Source organism: Chlorocebus sabaeus, chromosome 15 (genome assembly GCF_047675955.1).
Source record: "Chlorocebus sabaeus isolate Y175 chromosome 15, mChlSab1.0.hap1, whole genome shotgun sequence".
Taxonomy (NCBI): domain Eukaryota; kingdom Metazoa; phylum Chordata; class Mammalia; order Primates; family Cercopithecidae; genus Chlorocebus; species Chlorocebus sabaeus.
The window spans coordinates 40,778,044-40,793,204 of NC_132918.1; the positions used below are offsets into that span (position 1 = coordinate 40,778,044).

The 15,161-nt window shown below is 37.3% G+C and overlaps 1 long non-coding RNA gene across 1 annotated transcript in view; it reads left to right on the forward strand.

Annotated features, from left to right (window-relative positions):
- LOC140713540 (uncharacterized) overlaps positions 1-9,701 on the forward strand; it is a 32,516-nt gene extending 22,815 nt beyond the window's left edge. The window contains exons 2-3 of the long non-coding RNA XR_012095653.1: positions 8,336-8,392; positions 9,448-9,701. This is a non-coding gene — a long non-coding RNA (uncharacterized lncRNA). The remainder of the gene's footprint in view (positions 1-8,335; positions 8,393-9,447) is intronic.
- The last annotated feature ends 5,460 nt before the right edge of the window (positions 9,702-15,161 follow it).

The following is a 15,161-nucleotide window of genomic DNA, read 5'->3' on the forward strand; positions in this document are numbered from 1 at the left end:
AGTACATAGCTTTTTCAAGCTATGGATTATTATTGTTATTATACTATAGTCACAGTTTACAAGGCATGTTCACAAACCTGCTCTTTTTAAGCCTTACAATAATCTTTGAAGTAGGTTTTCTAAACCTTTCTTTCACTAAAGGAAACTAAGAAAGAATTCCTCTTACACTCATAGCAAATGAGAACTGGAATAGTATAAGTATTTTCTAGTTTAACCCCTTGATTTCGTAGAACCCGAGGCATGTAAGGGTTAAGCAATGTGGTAGACTTAAGACTAGAACTCAGGAATAAGACTCTCAGGAGACCTCTTTGCTCGATATTCTGCACATATTTGCCAGAATCCTGTGGGAGTAATCTGTAAATCTCATCAGATTCCTCTAAACATTTATAAATTGGACCATGTTGTACCTCGTGTTACGCAAATTTGTTTCCTCACTTGGCTATAACTTGGACATCTTTCTGTGTTGATACCTATGTTGCGATCTCATTGTTATTTTTGAAGGGTGAATTAATTGGTACTCAGTAAGTATGCTCCAACTCAGTGATACCTATTATTTGTGCCAGTGTCAGTCTTGACTTGTCTGTGCCTGTGCCATATTAGTTATTAAATATTTTGAAGAATGATTCCTAGTCCTTTCTCTGTATTCCAAAACAGAGCAGCTGTATCTCTCAAGTCTTGAATGTAACCCACCATATTTCTCAACAAACCTAAAGCTCAACAAAGGCTAGAACTATGTGACAAGCATGCAGATCTTCACAATGCAAGGCAGACAATCTGGTGTTCTGAGAACAAGACTGAGGTCTTTCTGTAGATGCCTAGGCCATATGTGGAAGTTGACACTTGGCAACAACAGGTAACTTTTGTTGTTTTATTTTCCACAAGAATTCTGACTGTTAGAGAACCTTCCATGGGTATTCTAATCATTTCTGCTCTTGTGGGCAAATTTAAAGACATTGTAATCTTTAATGATAGTCTCTGAGAGGTAAGAAAGCAGGATTTCTTCCTCCGTACCATCCTGAGTCACAATTGCACATGCGCAAACAGTTGAGCAGAATATCCTTTGATGAAGTCACCAAAATGGCTGAAAAGGGCAATGATTTGATTGATGGCAAAATCAGATATTTGCCATTTGATGGTAGAATTGGATAAGGAAATATTTTGGAATCTCCTCTCAATTTTCTCATCAAGTATAGTTTTGACAGAATGCAGAATGTAAAGTGGTTTTTTTTTAACTCCTAACTTCAAGATAGAAAACTTTCACCACCCTTGTGAATTCCTAATGAATTCGGTATTACTAAGTTTCATGTGTTGCCAAAATTTATGCCTTTCTGAAAAATAAGCAACTCCATAGCATTTTAAATTAGATATTTGTGATTTTGACTCATGTGTCTGTCAAAATGACAGTTACAGTGCCACTTTGGACTATTGAGATTTACAGCATGTTGGAAAATTGAACTTCTTCCTTTGCAGTAAATGTGAAACCATAATTGATGTGAGTTCTTTTTTTTTTTCCCTGTCATCATCAACTAACTCCCAAAATAATAATAATGTAATCATGAGGAGTACTGTGGGAAAGTGTCTGGTCAGGCTGGTTGAGCAATGAATGAAGGTGATAGTGGTGATGGGTGGTGTGGTTGTTTATTCCAGGGAGTCAAGCTTTTTAGATCTCTGACAAATGGAATTACCCTTTTTTTTCATTTACACATTGGCTCACAGCATAATACCTGGTGCCACTATTACCCAATCTAAACAAATTTACTTTAATAATCCACTTATTTCTGTAATCATGATGTATTCAACTTATGGGCTAGAAGAAATAGAAGAAGAAACAAATACATTTTGAAAGTCTAAAAGCTCCTATTATCATGTTATCAAGGCATAACTTGATAGGGCCTAAAAGCCCTATTTTTGCTTTATCAAGGCAAACTTTAAATGAAAATAAAACTTATAGTCATCTTAAAACAGAAAACATTCTGCTCATAGTAAGACACAGAGCAGTGTGAATTACACACACGCATGATGACATCAGAAGTAGCCAACAAACATGCTCCGACTTGAATTAATGTAGGACCAACTCTCAATGTGTTCTCATTCTAACTTCAGTATACTGCACCAGTCTATGTGATTTGGTTTAGGTTTTCTTATTTTAGGTACGTTTATGATAATGACAGATACTGCTTTTATCCCCTTCCTCTCCTGCCCCTCACCCAACATGCACACAATTAAATTATATAATTGTGTATTATTGTCAAATGATAGATAGTCTATTTCTGGAGGTTTGGTTACACTACCCTCAATTTTCTAGTGTACCAACAAGCCTATTGACAACATCTACATATTTGCTCTTAGATATTCCTTCTTTGATCTAAGGAACTGAATCCTGTTTAAATGAAAGCAAACACCCCTCAAAGGGGTAATGTTTAAAGATTGTATCAGTCATTAACACCATAGCATAAATTGTGGAATTCAGGTAATTAGCATTTATTACAGGGCTTTTGAGGGCCTGTGTCAGGTCCAGTGGCAGTAAATACATGCCCTTGAGGAGCTTTTGACTTTTGTCATTATTTCATTTGGTAATGTTGGACAAGTTGATTCACTTTTGGGCTGAAGTTTGTCATCTGTGAATTGAAGGGACTGGATTAGAGTAATGGCTTTTTAAATATCTGGGGATTTCCAGGCTCTCCCTCTGGAAAGAAAAGGGGTTGAAACCAGTATAGCTCTTGGTTCACTTCTTTATACCTTAGGCCTTTTTGAAACTTTTTTTTTTTTTTTTTGAGAAAGAGATTTTCAGCTAAAATATTAAAAATTAACAGTTCTGGAAATAACCCTACTGGATGATTTTCAAGATTTTTAAAAAAATTGTTGCCTCCAGTGGCATTCAACATTCTGTAATTTGACCCTATTTTCTCTATTCACAATATGATAACCTCCCAAGAGGACATTTTCACTGAGAAGAGAGAAGTCCAGTAGGGCACTCTCTGGGGGTTTCTTGACATTGGTCAGACAAAGACCTAAAGTGTTTAGTGCTGTGTGTGCCAGTGTGGATGTGCAGGAGGTTGCACCCAAGCTCAGCTTGGCAATTTATCAAATTTGCCAAAGGTTAGGCCTGGGGCTCACCAGAGCCTGGGCCGCCAACTTTGTGAGAAAAAAATTTCCCTCTGAGGAACTTAATTTCCACCAATTCTTCCACTTCAGAAATGTCATTTCTCTCTAAGAAGTGCATTTCCTGCTACTTTTCAGAAAGAAGTTTGGGGCTTCAATAATTCCACTGGCTACATTTCAGCAAAATGTAGCTTAAAAATATACATAGGAAAAAGGAACTTTCAACACAATAATCTCATCTGATATGGAGAAACTTTAAACACAAACCATATTATGCCTTGGCTCTTTTCCTCCAGCCTCAACTTGGAATATTTTCTGAAATTGTTCCAAAAAAACTCTCTTAACAATGTCAAAAGAAATGTTAGGACACTCTTTCAACAGTCCTTTAAAATATTAGGAAGTGCAGAAATCACTAACTGATTTGAACTGACCAAAACAGAGAAGGGCTTGTTGTTTGGCATTATTTTTATGATGCTCAGATAAAATCTCTTCTTGGATTGACAGTATAAATGGAAAAGATTGAAAGCTATCTGGAATCTTTTTATTGGGGGTCATAGGGTTTGAGGCTTGAGAAAAGCCCCACACTTCCTTAACTTCCCACCATTAAACTCTGAACTTTAGGACCAAAATAAAATCCAAGGAGCAAATTTACAAGGGTCTCAGAATGGCTATCCTAGTGGGGGAAAACACAAGGGGAGGGAGTTGAACCTGGGAATCTTAGCATCTTCATGTTGGTCCTGACTGCAACAGCATGTATGGTTGGGGATCTGAGATGCAGTCTCTACATTCCAGAGAAAAGAGGAATATCAGTAAAGTAGGAAGATGTCCCAGAGACTGGAGAGATGTAGGCAAGTAAAGGTAAGTAAACAGTGATAGTTAGCTTGAGGACTAAGGTGGAGGTAAACTGGAATTGTCCATGCCCAACCCTCAACGATCTTTGAAACCGCTCAGCCTTTTAAGTGACTTCTGGTCAAGAAGCAGCCTGTATTTTCGTAGTGTGGCAGGTGTAGACTTTATTACGTGCCATTGTCCCTGAGACAGCTTTTTATTGAAAGAGGAGGAATTTTAAAATATATCAAGCGTATTAGTCCATTTTCACACTGATGATAAAGGTATACCTAAAACTGGGTAATTAATATAGGAAAAAGGGATTAATGAACTTACAGTTCCACATGGTTGGGGAGGCCTCATAATCATGGCAGAAGGCAAGGAGAAGCAAGTCACATCTTACATGGGAGGCAGCAGAAAAGAGAGAGCTTGTGCAGGGAACTCCTCTTTTTAAAACCATCGGGTCTCATGAGACTTACTCACTATCACGAGAACACCACGGGAAAGACCTGCCCCCATGATTCAATTACTTCTCACCAGGTCCCTCCTACAACACGTGGGAATTCAACATGAGATTTGGGTGGGGACACAGCCAAACCATATCATCAGAATAATACAGTTGCCCAGTGAGTTCTAATAATAAATATTTTCCTCCAGCTAGGAGGATCAGAACAAATGTGAGGTACTTGACTAGAGCCATGGGTTGGGCACTAAGAAAAAATCTTGCTTCACACACCAGACCATGCAGATGAGGACTGGTCTTTCTCTGATCTTTGTAGTCCTTCTTGGAAAGGTATCATTCATAGTGACAGTATCTAACTTGGCTCAGACTTAGTCCTCAGTGAGGCAGTATTTATAAAATGAGTTTATTGCTAGTTGGTAAAGATGTTCAGAGGATGTACTCTGTGCCAAATGTTGTTTGTTTGGGGTTTTTTTGGTAAGTCCGAGGTAGGCATTTGAGTGTCACTTCTTTCTATCAGTTCACTCTCTTTCTTTCTTTCTTCATTTCTTTTTTTTTTTTTTTTTTTTTTTTGGTGGAGTTTCGCTCTTGTTGCCTAGGCTGGAGTGCAATGGCAGGATGTTGGCTTACTGCAACCTCTGTTCAAGTGATTCTCCTGCCTCAGCCTCCCAAGTAGCTGGGATTATAGGCATGAGCCACCATACCTGGCTAATTTTGTGTTTTTAGTAGAGATGGGGTTTCTCCATGTTGGTCAGGCTGATCTCAAACTCCTGACCTCAGGTGATCTGCCCGCCTTGGCCTCCCAAACTGTAGGGATTATAGGCGTGAGCCAGCATGCCCAGCCAGTTTTCTTTCTTTATGACTTTTCTGCATACGAAGGTGTAGAGTGTGATGTTTTCTATATACTTTGAATTTCTAAAAAAGAGGCTATTTTTTAATAGAAAAAAGTCAAACCACAGTATATTTGTGTTTTTAAAATAATACAATACTTTCTATTAAATTGATTATATTGTATATTGCATAATACTATTTTATAACTCTGCTGACTTCTAGTAATGGATCTACAACCCTGTGTTGAAAGAAGACTGTGTTCTCATGAAGAACCAAAATGATAGAATCTCATACAATGGACCTGTGCCTCCAAGTACATTATCAGTGACTTCTGATTTTTGTGGTATCTCTAGTCAATGAAACTACAAAGTGAGATCATTTGGAACTTACAGAAGGCTAGATAAGAGAGAAAGCAAAACTTCAAAATATGAGACTGGTTTAGTCAAGACCAAGGGACCATGAACTGTTTGGGACTCAGAAGGAAAAAAGGGGAACTTGAAAGTGACTATAATAAATAGGCCCCAATCTGCTGTTCTGAGATTGGCTTCTACTTGATGGGAAAATTGTGGTTCCCCAAAGTAAAGACAATAAATTTGATTAAGGGATCTGCCTGGAAAAGGGAGTGTACTCTGACCTCTGGGAGAGGGTTTTGCCTCACCACATCCTATGTGTACACTGGATGAGTAATATTTATTATTGAGCCATGTGATGGAACGACGAACAAAGGTTGTTCCTGGTCATCCTGTGTCTGTCACTGCAATTGCTCCTCTTGTAAATGTGATATATTACTGGCCACCCTCAGCTGTTTTTGAAGCAGAAACAAATGCTATTTTGTAAATAGAGCTTAGAAGCCCTGGACAGGTACTAGGACAGCTTATCAAACATATTGCATGTTCACTCTTGTGCTCAGTTGCAGAAGGATCTTCCAGGACTTCCTTTGCCATGGGGCTATGCTTTGATTGGCTGTGAATGATGTCATCACACTGTTTACTTTTTTTAGTGAAGGCAAAGATCTGAATGTGATATGCATGTGCACACGTTAAGTAATGGGAGAAACTCTACCCATAGATTTCGAGCCATATTGTACTCATTTACTATGAGCCTATGATGTGACAACTCGGTAAAACACAAATCAATTGGGTGTCCTTTGGTGATTTACAACTTTTGGAAGTTTCTGTTTGTCTTAGATGCTTCCTCTTGGACTATCTTTGTAAGTTTAGTATTTGGGTCCTACTGTTAACAAACTGATTTTTTCTGCAAACATAGGGCAATCTGCTGGGCACAATTTGAAATGAAATTTACAGATAAAATTCTGCCTTGACAAAATTTTAAGACAAATAGGCTTTGTTTGTCATTGACAGTTGAATTGACAGGTCTTTGCAACTCATTTATACAAAGCAGAACGTGTCTGGGAGAAAAGAATTGAACATATGCAATACTGGTCAGCAGATGTCATGGAATAGAACAACAAATTTTCAGGAGGGATGAATCCTACCAAAATGTCTTCATAGTTTTGGGGTTTTTTTCTAAGTATGATTTCATCCTGCTCTATGCCAGGTATATTCCAGAAATTTGGGTTGCACAGTTAAAATAAGGATAATAATATTTTTACAATTACTTTTATTATAATTTGAAGGTACAAAGGTACAATGTCCAATAAAAAGCTAAGGGCTCTAGTTAAATAAAAACTAGGCTTAAGAACCCAAGAGGGCATCCTGAGGCAATGTCAGTTTTGGACATTTAAGGCTTTCATATCCTCATTAATCCATCTACACGATAAGCCTAACAAATATTTGTTGATGCTGATGAGGGCTATTTCACATGATTTCAGCATATTCATTAGAAGCATCTACATACCAAAACATTCCTCGAAGTTGATTCTTGATTCATTGACAACTTTGGCTGCTACCACGGGATTTCCAGAAGTTGCATTGTTCTTTCTGGGCATTCAGTGTAACTCACTCACTTGAAACTGCTTTCGTGGACAAAATGTGTTTCTAGGTCTAAGGTGAGAGAAAAATAAATAAATGAATAAGTAAAAGAATTAAATGTGTTATGCTTTTATTATAGCACACTGATTTTCTAAAAGGCTAAATTATATTATATAGATAGATATAATTTTGGGTTCTCGTTAGAATGTATATTTGTCTAGAATCTATTAAACTTCTTTAAAAGATTTGTAGGCACTATCCAAAAATTCTCTAAAATATTTAAAATCTTGAACTTAGATAAAATTGTTGTAATATTTGTTTAAAGTTAGGAAGTTCTGTAAGGGGTTGTAAATTGCCAGCCTGCTCTGTGCTTTGCAGAATCACAGCTTGAACAGGGCCACGAGGACTTCAGGATGATCTATGACCCATAGCATCCACTCTGTTGTCAGACACTGCCTATGATGCAGAACTTACCTTTCATGATAAGCCCTCCACCTTTATGTGTCTTTCAGAGGAAATTTATTTGCTTGGCCTTGGGTTACAGGTTTAACTTTTCTGGGTCTCAGTTTTTTCACTTGTCAAAGTGTTCATTTTTGAATTTCTACTATGGGTCAAGCAATCCCAAATCCCAGATATTTGCTTGTGGGGGCTGGAGGAGGACAAAGGCAGGGTATACATAAGCAAAAAAATGAAATGAAATAATGTGCACAGAAGTTTTAGGCATTAGGAAAAAAAGTTAGCTTTCCCAGGGGAAAGGCTGGAACATTAACAGTTATGAAGACACTATGGTGAGCCATTTAATAAGGGTCAAGGAATTCTGAGGACACTGAAGAGCACTGGGAACATCACTATTTGATTCTTTAGTAGCTCCTTCCCCTCCAAGCTCATGAAGCTGATTTTCCTTAAAAACAGGTTAGTGGTTCTGTTCTCTGGATCAGGATTTCACCCTAGGTACTCCCATCCACTCCCTCCAGAGTCCGCTAGACTGTACATGCCCATGAAAGCAAGGACCCCATCTATTTAGTTCATCTGTCATTCATATCACCAAACCAAAACCTGACATGGAGATCCCAATAAGTATTTGCCGAATAAAAAAATACATGGACCATATCCAGAAGGTGAAGGGGAGCTACTACAGGAAGTTACACAAAATAGTGACATGCTTTTTCTCTTCCCTCATTAGGCCACCTGGAAGCATAATTCTGGTAGCAATGGGGACGTGGGTCAAAGGGTACTTGAGGTAAGGAGGCCTTGTAGGATGGTATTGCAATAATTCAAGTAAGGAGTGATAAGCAGGTGAAATAGGGTGATTCCAAGGATACTGGGGATGGCTTACTGGCCATCTGTATCATTTGGATAAGCATCTTGTTATTGACAATTGAAAATATCCTAACGAAAACAGCTGGAGCTATACATTTGGTAGTCACCAGCCAATGGGTGACTGCTAAAGCCAGGGATGTTACAGAGACTGCCTGAGAAAGGTAGGTTGAGAATGGAGTTCTGTGCACTTTATGTTTGTGATTGCATTCAATTCTGAATTCTAGCCTATGACCCAAGAGGCCCTAAAGCATCAAGGCACATCTTCTTCCACTTAGTTTGAAGGTTATTGTGTGGAATGAGTGAGATAATGTAATGTGCTTAGCACATAGTATTCAATAAAGGTTACCTGGCATGATTATGAATAATTTAATATATAATTTATAGCTAATGATGGAAATACACCAACATATGTGCTTATTTAATTTTTCTTCTGCTTGCTTTAATTTGCCCCTCACTTCCAAGCAGAACGTTCCCCCTCCCTCCCTCTCTTTCTATCTGCCAGGGACAACTTAACCATTAGACACAGTGGACCTGGTGCTTAGGCTCACAGCACTTTTAGGAGCACACAAAAATGTTTTTATTTCTTTCAAAATCAGAAGAAAAAGATGAACTTTCAGGTTGAAGAAAATATTTTTATACATAATGTAAGTGTATTCATCTTCATTCCAATGCAGTAGTAAAATAGAAATTTCAATTTTTTTTTTCATGGAGAAAGAAGCCCACAAAAGTCAGGATGCAGCCCTGTTGCCTTTCCCCTTTGAGTTGCTGTTTTTTTCTCTTTGTTACTCTCTCCATCTTCATCTCCTCCTTGCCTTCAACCCACTCTTTACTGTTGTAATTCCTAGCATTCTTCTACTTCTAGCATTATTTGGCCTATATCCATATGACTCCTTCATATTAAGTGAAAAAATAAAAAAACAAAAACTAGCATTTTCCTTGCATTGGTTTTCCTTTCCTGTGTCTTTAATTCCTCAGGTTATCAGCTTTCAGAGTGAAGACACATAATCCCTGTTAGAGTGGAAGACTTAAAATCGAGTTTGAGACACACCTTCTGAAACTGCAGCCTCTTGGGAGCCTGATTACCAGTGAAGAGTGTTGCTGCTTTGCATTTTTCACACTTGAACACAGTGAAGAAGATGAACATTAATTAGGATTATAATGCCATGAAGGCTTACTGTGCTGTGAGAACTCACAAGAAAGAAAATGCCATTTCTTTTTTTTGGATGCAATTCTGAGTGTCATGTATGTATTAGTTCTTGGGCCCAAGCCAAGTTACTTTAGGGGTGATATACAATCTGTTATTTTTAGATCATATTGGGTAAGGGTGTAGGCTATTATTTTAGGATAGTAAGAGAAGATAAGTTTGTCTAATTTTAGATGATCAAGTTTCCTAATATGAATCTTCCTTTAGAAAGTATTTTTGAAATGTTATCGTTTATAGTTCAAGCTTATGGAGAACTTAATGTTGGAAGCATTCCTTAGTTCAAGGTGATTTCATGCCTGGGTGATTTTCGAGTTTGATTGTTTTCTAGCTTACTTGCCTGACTTAGGATCCTTGCTGCTTCTTAAATTTCACAAATAGTGAGTTAAAGAAAAAAAGCAAACACACCAAAAACAAACCAATACTAAACTCCCTTCTCTAGCAACCAGACTGTCCTAGGGAGTTGTATGCAAAGTAAAAAAAAAAAAAAGTGGCAGGATTCCTGTTTCACAAATAACTTGAATTCTAATTATTTTTTAAAGACAGATTTAAAACAAAGCATTTTGTGAATAATCATTAAGACTGTAATCGCTAAGCTCTAGCATATAATATAAGCCTCTATTTCACCACAAAAATTCACACTGATTACCCAGGATGATTTCCAGATGTTTACTCTCTGCATGTAATAAAATGTTGGTTAAAATCGTAACTTAGCTGCTATTTAAAAAAACAAAAAAACAAAAAAAACCTAAACTCTCAACAGACACATGAAATTTTCACCAAGATTTTCCCCCCATAGAGTCATCCCTCTCACGACAGAAATCTTCAAAAATCTCTGGATTACTTAAACCCACTTTTAATTTTAACCAGGGAGAGAAAGTTGAACTATGAAATGTGATGAATTGATCACTTCACATATATCAACTGGGTGGAAATTTCCACAGAACTTGCATAACTAGAAAATTGGTACAAGTAAATTATTGGGTCTGTATTCACAGATGCGAAAGGGAATAGGAAAAAGATTAAAATGGCAGTAAAGTTAAATCTTCAGGGAGAATCAAAATATCATGGTAAAACAGGGTATGAATACTATCTTTTTATGTGTCGGGAATTTGAAATTTGTGAGAATATGCAATGGATCAACTTGGAGCATGACGGTATCATGTACAGCAGCTGAAGAAGAGACAGGTGCCACATGAGGAAAAAGGGAACAGCGAGTCAGGTAGTTCAAAGGCAGGAAAGTAGTTCAAAGATATATATTATGTAGAAGTCATTAAAATGTACTAAAGAAGGAGATGGTAAAATAATAAAATACAGGATAATAAAGTGGAAGGGGAACACAGTGAGGGAAGGAGGAGGAGGTGAGATAATTTGAAAAGAGAGAAGAGATGAAGAGGTAGAATGAGAGCACGCATGGGTGCGATGATCTGTAATGACCTGTTTCTCATGAAAAACGCATTATCCTTGAAAGGAATGATTTTTCTCCTCCCGCACACTACTTTGATTTGTGTGTTTACAACACGCTAAGCCCACTGGGATGCAGCTGAGGATTCAGAGCCTTTAGAATGATCAACCAGACACTGCTATTCCAAAAGACACCAAATGCAGTGTAAATAATTAAATATCCATACAAGTCAACTAACATTTATTGAGTGTGCACTCTCAGAATGATGAGGCATCAGCCTTCTGATAGACCTTAGGGTCTTGACAGAAAGCAGAAACCCAGATGAATAAAATGGTGATTTGGGGGAGAGGGACTCAAAAAGGGCAAATGTAACTTAGCCCAGTAGGTCATAACTTTTTTGGGATAATAGATTTCTTTGTGAATCTGATGAAAACCTCAGAGCTTCACCCAGGAAAATACACATTTGTGTGTAAAATAAAAATTTTGCTTATGTCATGGGAGTTTATAGATTTCCTCAAGTTCAATTGTGGGCCCCCTAGTTTAAGATCCTACAGTAAGTGCTGAATTTAATAGATGCATAATTTTTAACAGGCCACTGTTTAAGCTGCATACAAATTCACTTCAGTTAAAACCTTAGGAATGATTGGAATTCATGAATTGAACTAAAGAGTGGGACCCAGATGCCATCCTCCTGTGAAACTTTAATAAACCAACTAGTTTCTCCATCCTCCAGTGGAGTTAAATTTTGGGGGTTTGTTTATATGTTTATTTATGCCTTGCCATGCTCTGGAAAAATTTTAGCTTATAAAAGTACATATAATACAAAAAAAACCCCACAAATATTTTAGGAAAATAAACATCAAAACATGTTTAGGATTGAGAAAGTTGAACTAGCAGAACTTACAGTATCATGGTAGACATAGGTTATAATTTTGTAACTTTCTGGTGGCTAAAGTTAAGATGAAGTAGGCTTAATTGTAAGACTAATAACAATCCATAAAATAAAAACTAATCTGGTTGTTAGATTATTGGTTAGGATACATTAGGTTGCAAGTAACAGAACACCTAACTAGGAGTGGCTTACAGGCATTGTTAGGATTTTTTTCTAATATCACAAGAAGCCCAGAGGTAGGCAGTTGTTCAGTCATATTATCAGTGATACGGGTTTTCATATCTGTCCTCTCTGCTATCCTTAGGCTGTTGGTCTCTGTCATACTTGTAGCTTCATTGTCTCAAGTGAACTGCTAACTTGTGGCATCATATCCATGAGCAAGGCAGGGAGAAGACTATTGAGGTCTTGTCCATCTGTAGCTTTCATCAGGAAGCAATTGCCACCCTAAAAGCCCCCTTGTAGACTTTCTTTTATGTTTCATGGCCAGAACTGGATCATATGAACATCCCTGGCTACAAGAGAGACTGCTAAATTAGTATCTGCCATTTTGGCTTTTTTAAAGCAAGGAGGGCAAAGGAGGGTCTTGGGGATGGCATTCGATTAGTATCTTTTACAAAGGATATGAACAGTTTTTCCTGATATTGAGCAACCTTATTCCTGGGTGTCATCAAATGAAGATCCTGTGTGATACATTACACCATGCCCTAATGTCAACCTATACAGTAAATATAGCAGTGAGTTCTATCATGTACCATGGAGTTTCATGGTTCTCTCTGTAGGCTGATGGCTTAGACCAAGGCACATACTGGGAGAAGGCAGGTCTACAGGAAATCAAAACAATGTATTCAAGTACAAAGCCTTGTTATGATCTAGTTTAATCCAACGGTAACATTTAGCTTATCTAGAGTCATGTATGAACACCAATGCCCTTGAACCACCTTTCCATAAATATTATTTATCTCAGCTGGACATTGAATAAGAATGGGTCCACAGGGAGTTAAAGGCTGTAATCTCTAACACAATCCTACTTGGAGCACAAAAGCCTGCATTGTTGATAAGGACAGATACATATGCTTTGACAACCAACCAGGGAGAAGGTAGGGTTAAGTGCTGCTTATAAAAATTCAGAAGCATAACCAAGACATGTGCCTGTTAGACAAACAATCATTGGTGGTTAGACTGGTGGAGGTGAGCACCAAGAAGAAGTAATTATTATTTCCACTATCTTCCCTTGGAGTTTGTCTCTATCTCCATGATAGTATGTACAGCCCATATTTATGTAGTTTGCTGGCTATCAGCCTACTCATTTTGTAGCCCCTGATCATGTCATCTTTTATATAACAGACTTGGGTCTAAATATAGAAATATTTGGAAAAAATATCATTTTATTGAACAGTGAATAGTAGTTGCTTAGGTAATATTTGGAGGGACAACTTTGAACGAAGAAATCAATGACATCTTACTTCATTCTATTTTCAGTACTAATTATTTGACATCAAAATATTGGCCCAAAAAAACCACTATGACTCTTGAACCAACCTAATATTAAGCATTACTTAAACTCTCACTGCTTGAAGACCAGAATACTTGGTGTAATGGACTAGACACTAGAGGTTAAAAGCTCAAGGGAAGAAACATATGTGTCTTCCCTTGATGAACCTATGAACTAGCTGAACAGGAGGAGCGTAGAAAACATATCTGAGAAAGGAAACCAGAACATTTATAAACACTGTTGTTTTAATAAAGGGTAATTCTACGTTTGGAAGAAAAAGATACAATTTAATTATAATGCTTTTATGTCCAAGTCTATGTTTAAGGTATTTGCTTGATTACAAAGAACTAAGGTTTATGACTTGCTTTATAGTTGGAGGTGTTCATAAATGAAGAGAGTTGGTGAATGGAGTTTCCCTATGTGAAATTTTTAAATGCATCTGTGAATATGTTCTTCATCATTTATACTCAAGCTACATCTTTTGCACTAATTGTTGGTTTACATTAGAAACACAGAAACACAATTTGCGAATTGTTTTTATTGCTGTAGACGTAAGGAGACATTTTCATCTTATTGGTGGTTTAGTAACAAATGGAAAATTACATGACACAAATTACACACTTAATTGCAAGAATAACAGGAAATGAAAGATGATTGACATGTGGCAATAACAAAAAAGCTTATTTATTCTCACAGAAAATTAAAGAATTAAGAACTGGAATGTCAGCTATCTGTGAAATGTGAAATTCTGGACAAAGAAATTTAGATATTACTCAGAGAGTGATTGGTGCTTTTTATATTTTTGCTATAAGATTATAAATTATTTGAGAGCAAAGCCTGTCCTCTGGTTTTACATCTATTCATTCAATAAGCACTATGGCACTATGCGGGGGATCAAAAATAAATAAGAAATAATTTCCTTTCCTCTGTGGACCATGGTCTACTTTAGAAGAAATAACGATGTTTATACAAAAAAAAAAAAACCTGTAATAGAGGATAGACTGTTCTAAATCTCACACAGGAGATTAAAACAAGTTCCCAGGATTCTGGGAAGAAAAGAGTATCTCCAGCTGTCCTGTGTCAGGAAAGGCTTCACAGCGGAGGTGACATCTGAGCTGGGCACTAAGAGGCCAGCAGTACTTTACCATAGGGAGATGGAAAGAAGGACATTCTGGGGAGGAAAAACATTGTAACTAAAGTGCTGATGGCCGAAAAGAGAGGCTCATGTATAAATAATGGAAAATCATACGGTTTTCCTGGTCCACAAGAGCTCAGTAAGCAGAGAAATGAGAGATAAGGTTTAAAACATGAGTTGAGGTCATGAAAACATGGAGAGTCTGTTATGTTTAAATTAAGGCCCTTGGACTTTTTTTGATAGATAATGAGGAGCTATTGATGATTTTTTGAGTACCTGATAGACATTAAACATAAGTTTTTTGAGTGGATGAGGTGTCAGGTGATCCAAACCATGCTATCATTCTGTACACTCTGAAGTGCCTAACACAGTGTTAGCACATAATAACTGTACAACAATAGTTTTTAATTGACTATAGAAAAATACATAAGCAGGAGAGCCATCAAACAAGGTATTGAGAATGTCTGACAGCTTAGAGATAAGCCAGACATGCTCTTTTGGCACTCACTGTTCACATCCACCCCCTTCTGCACACTCTTGTGTCGTAGGGGCTGGAAGGCTGAC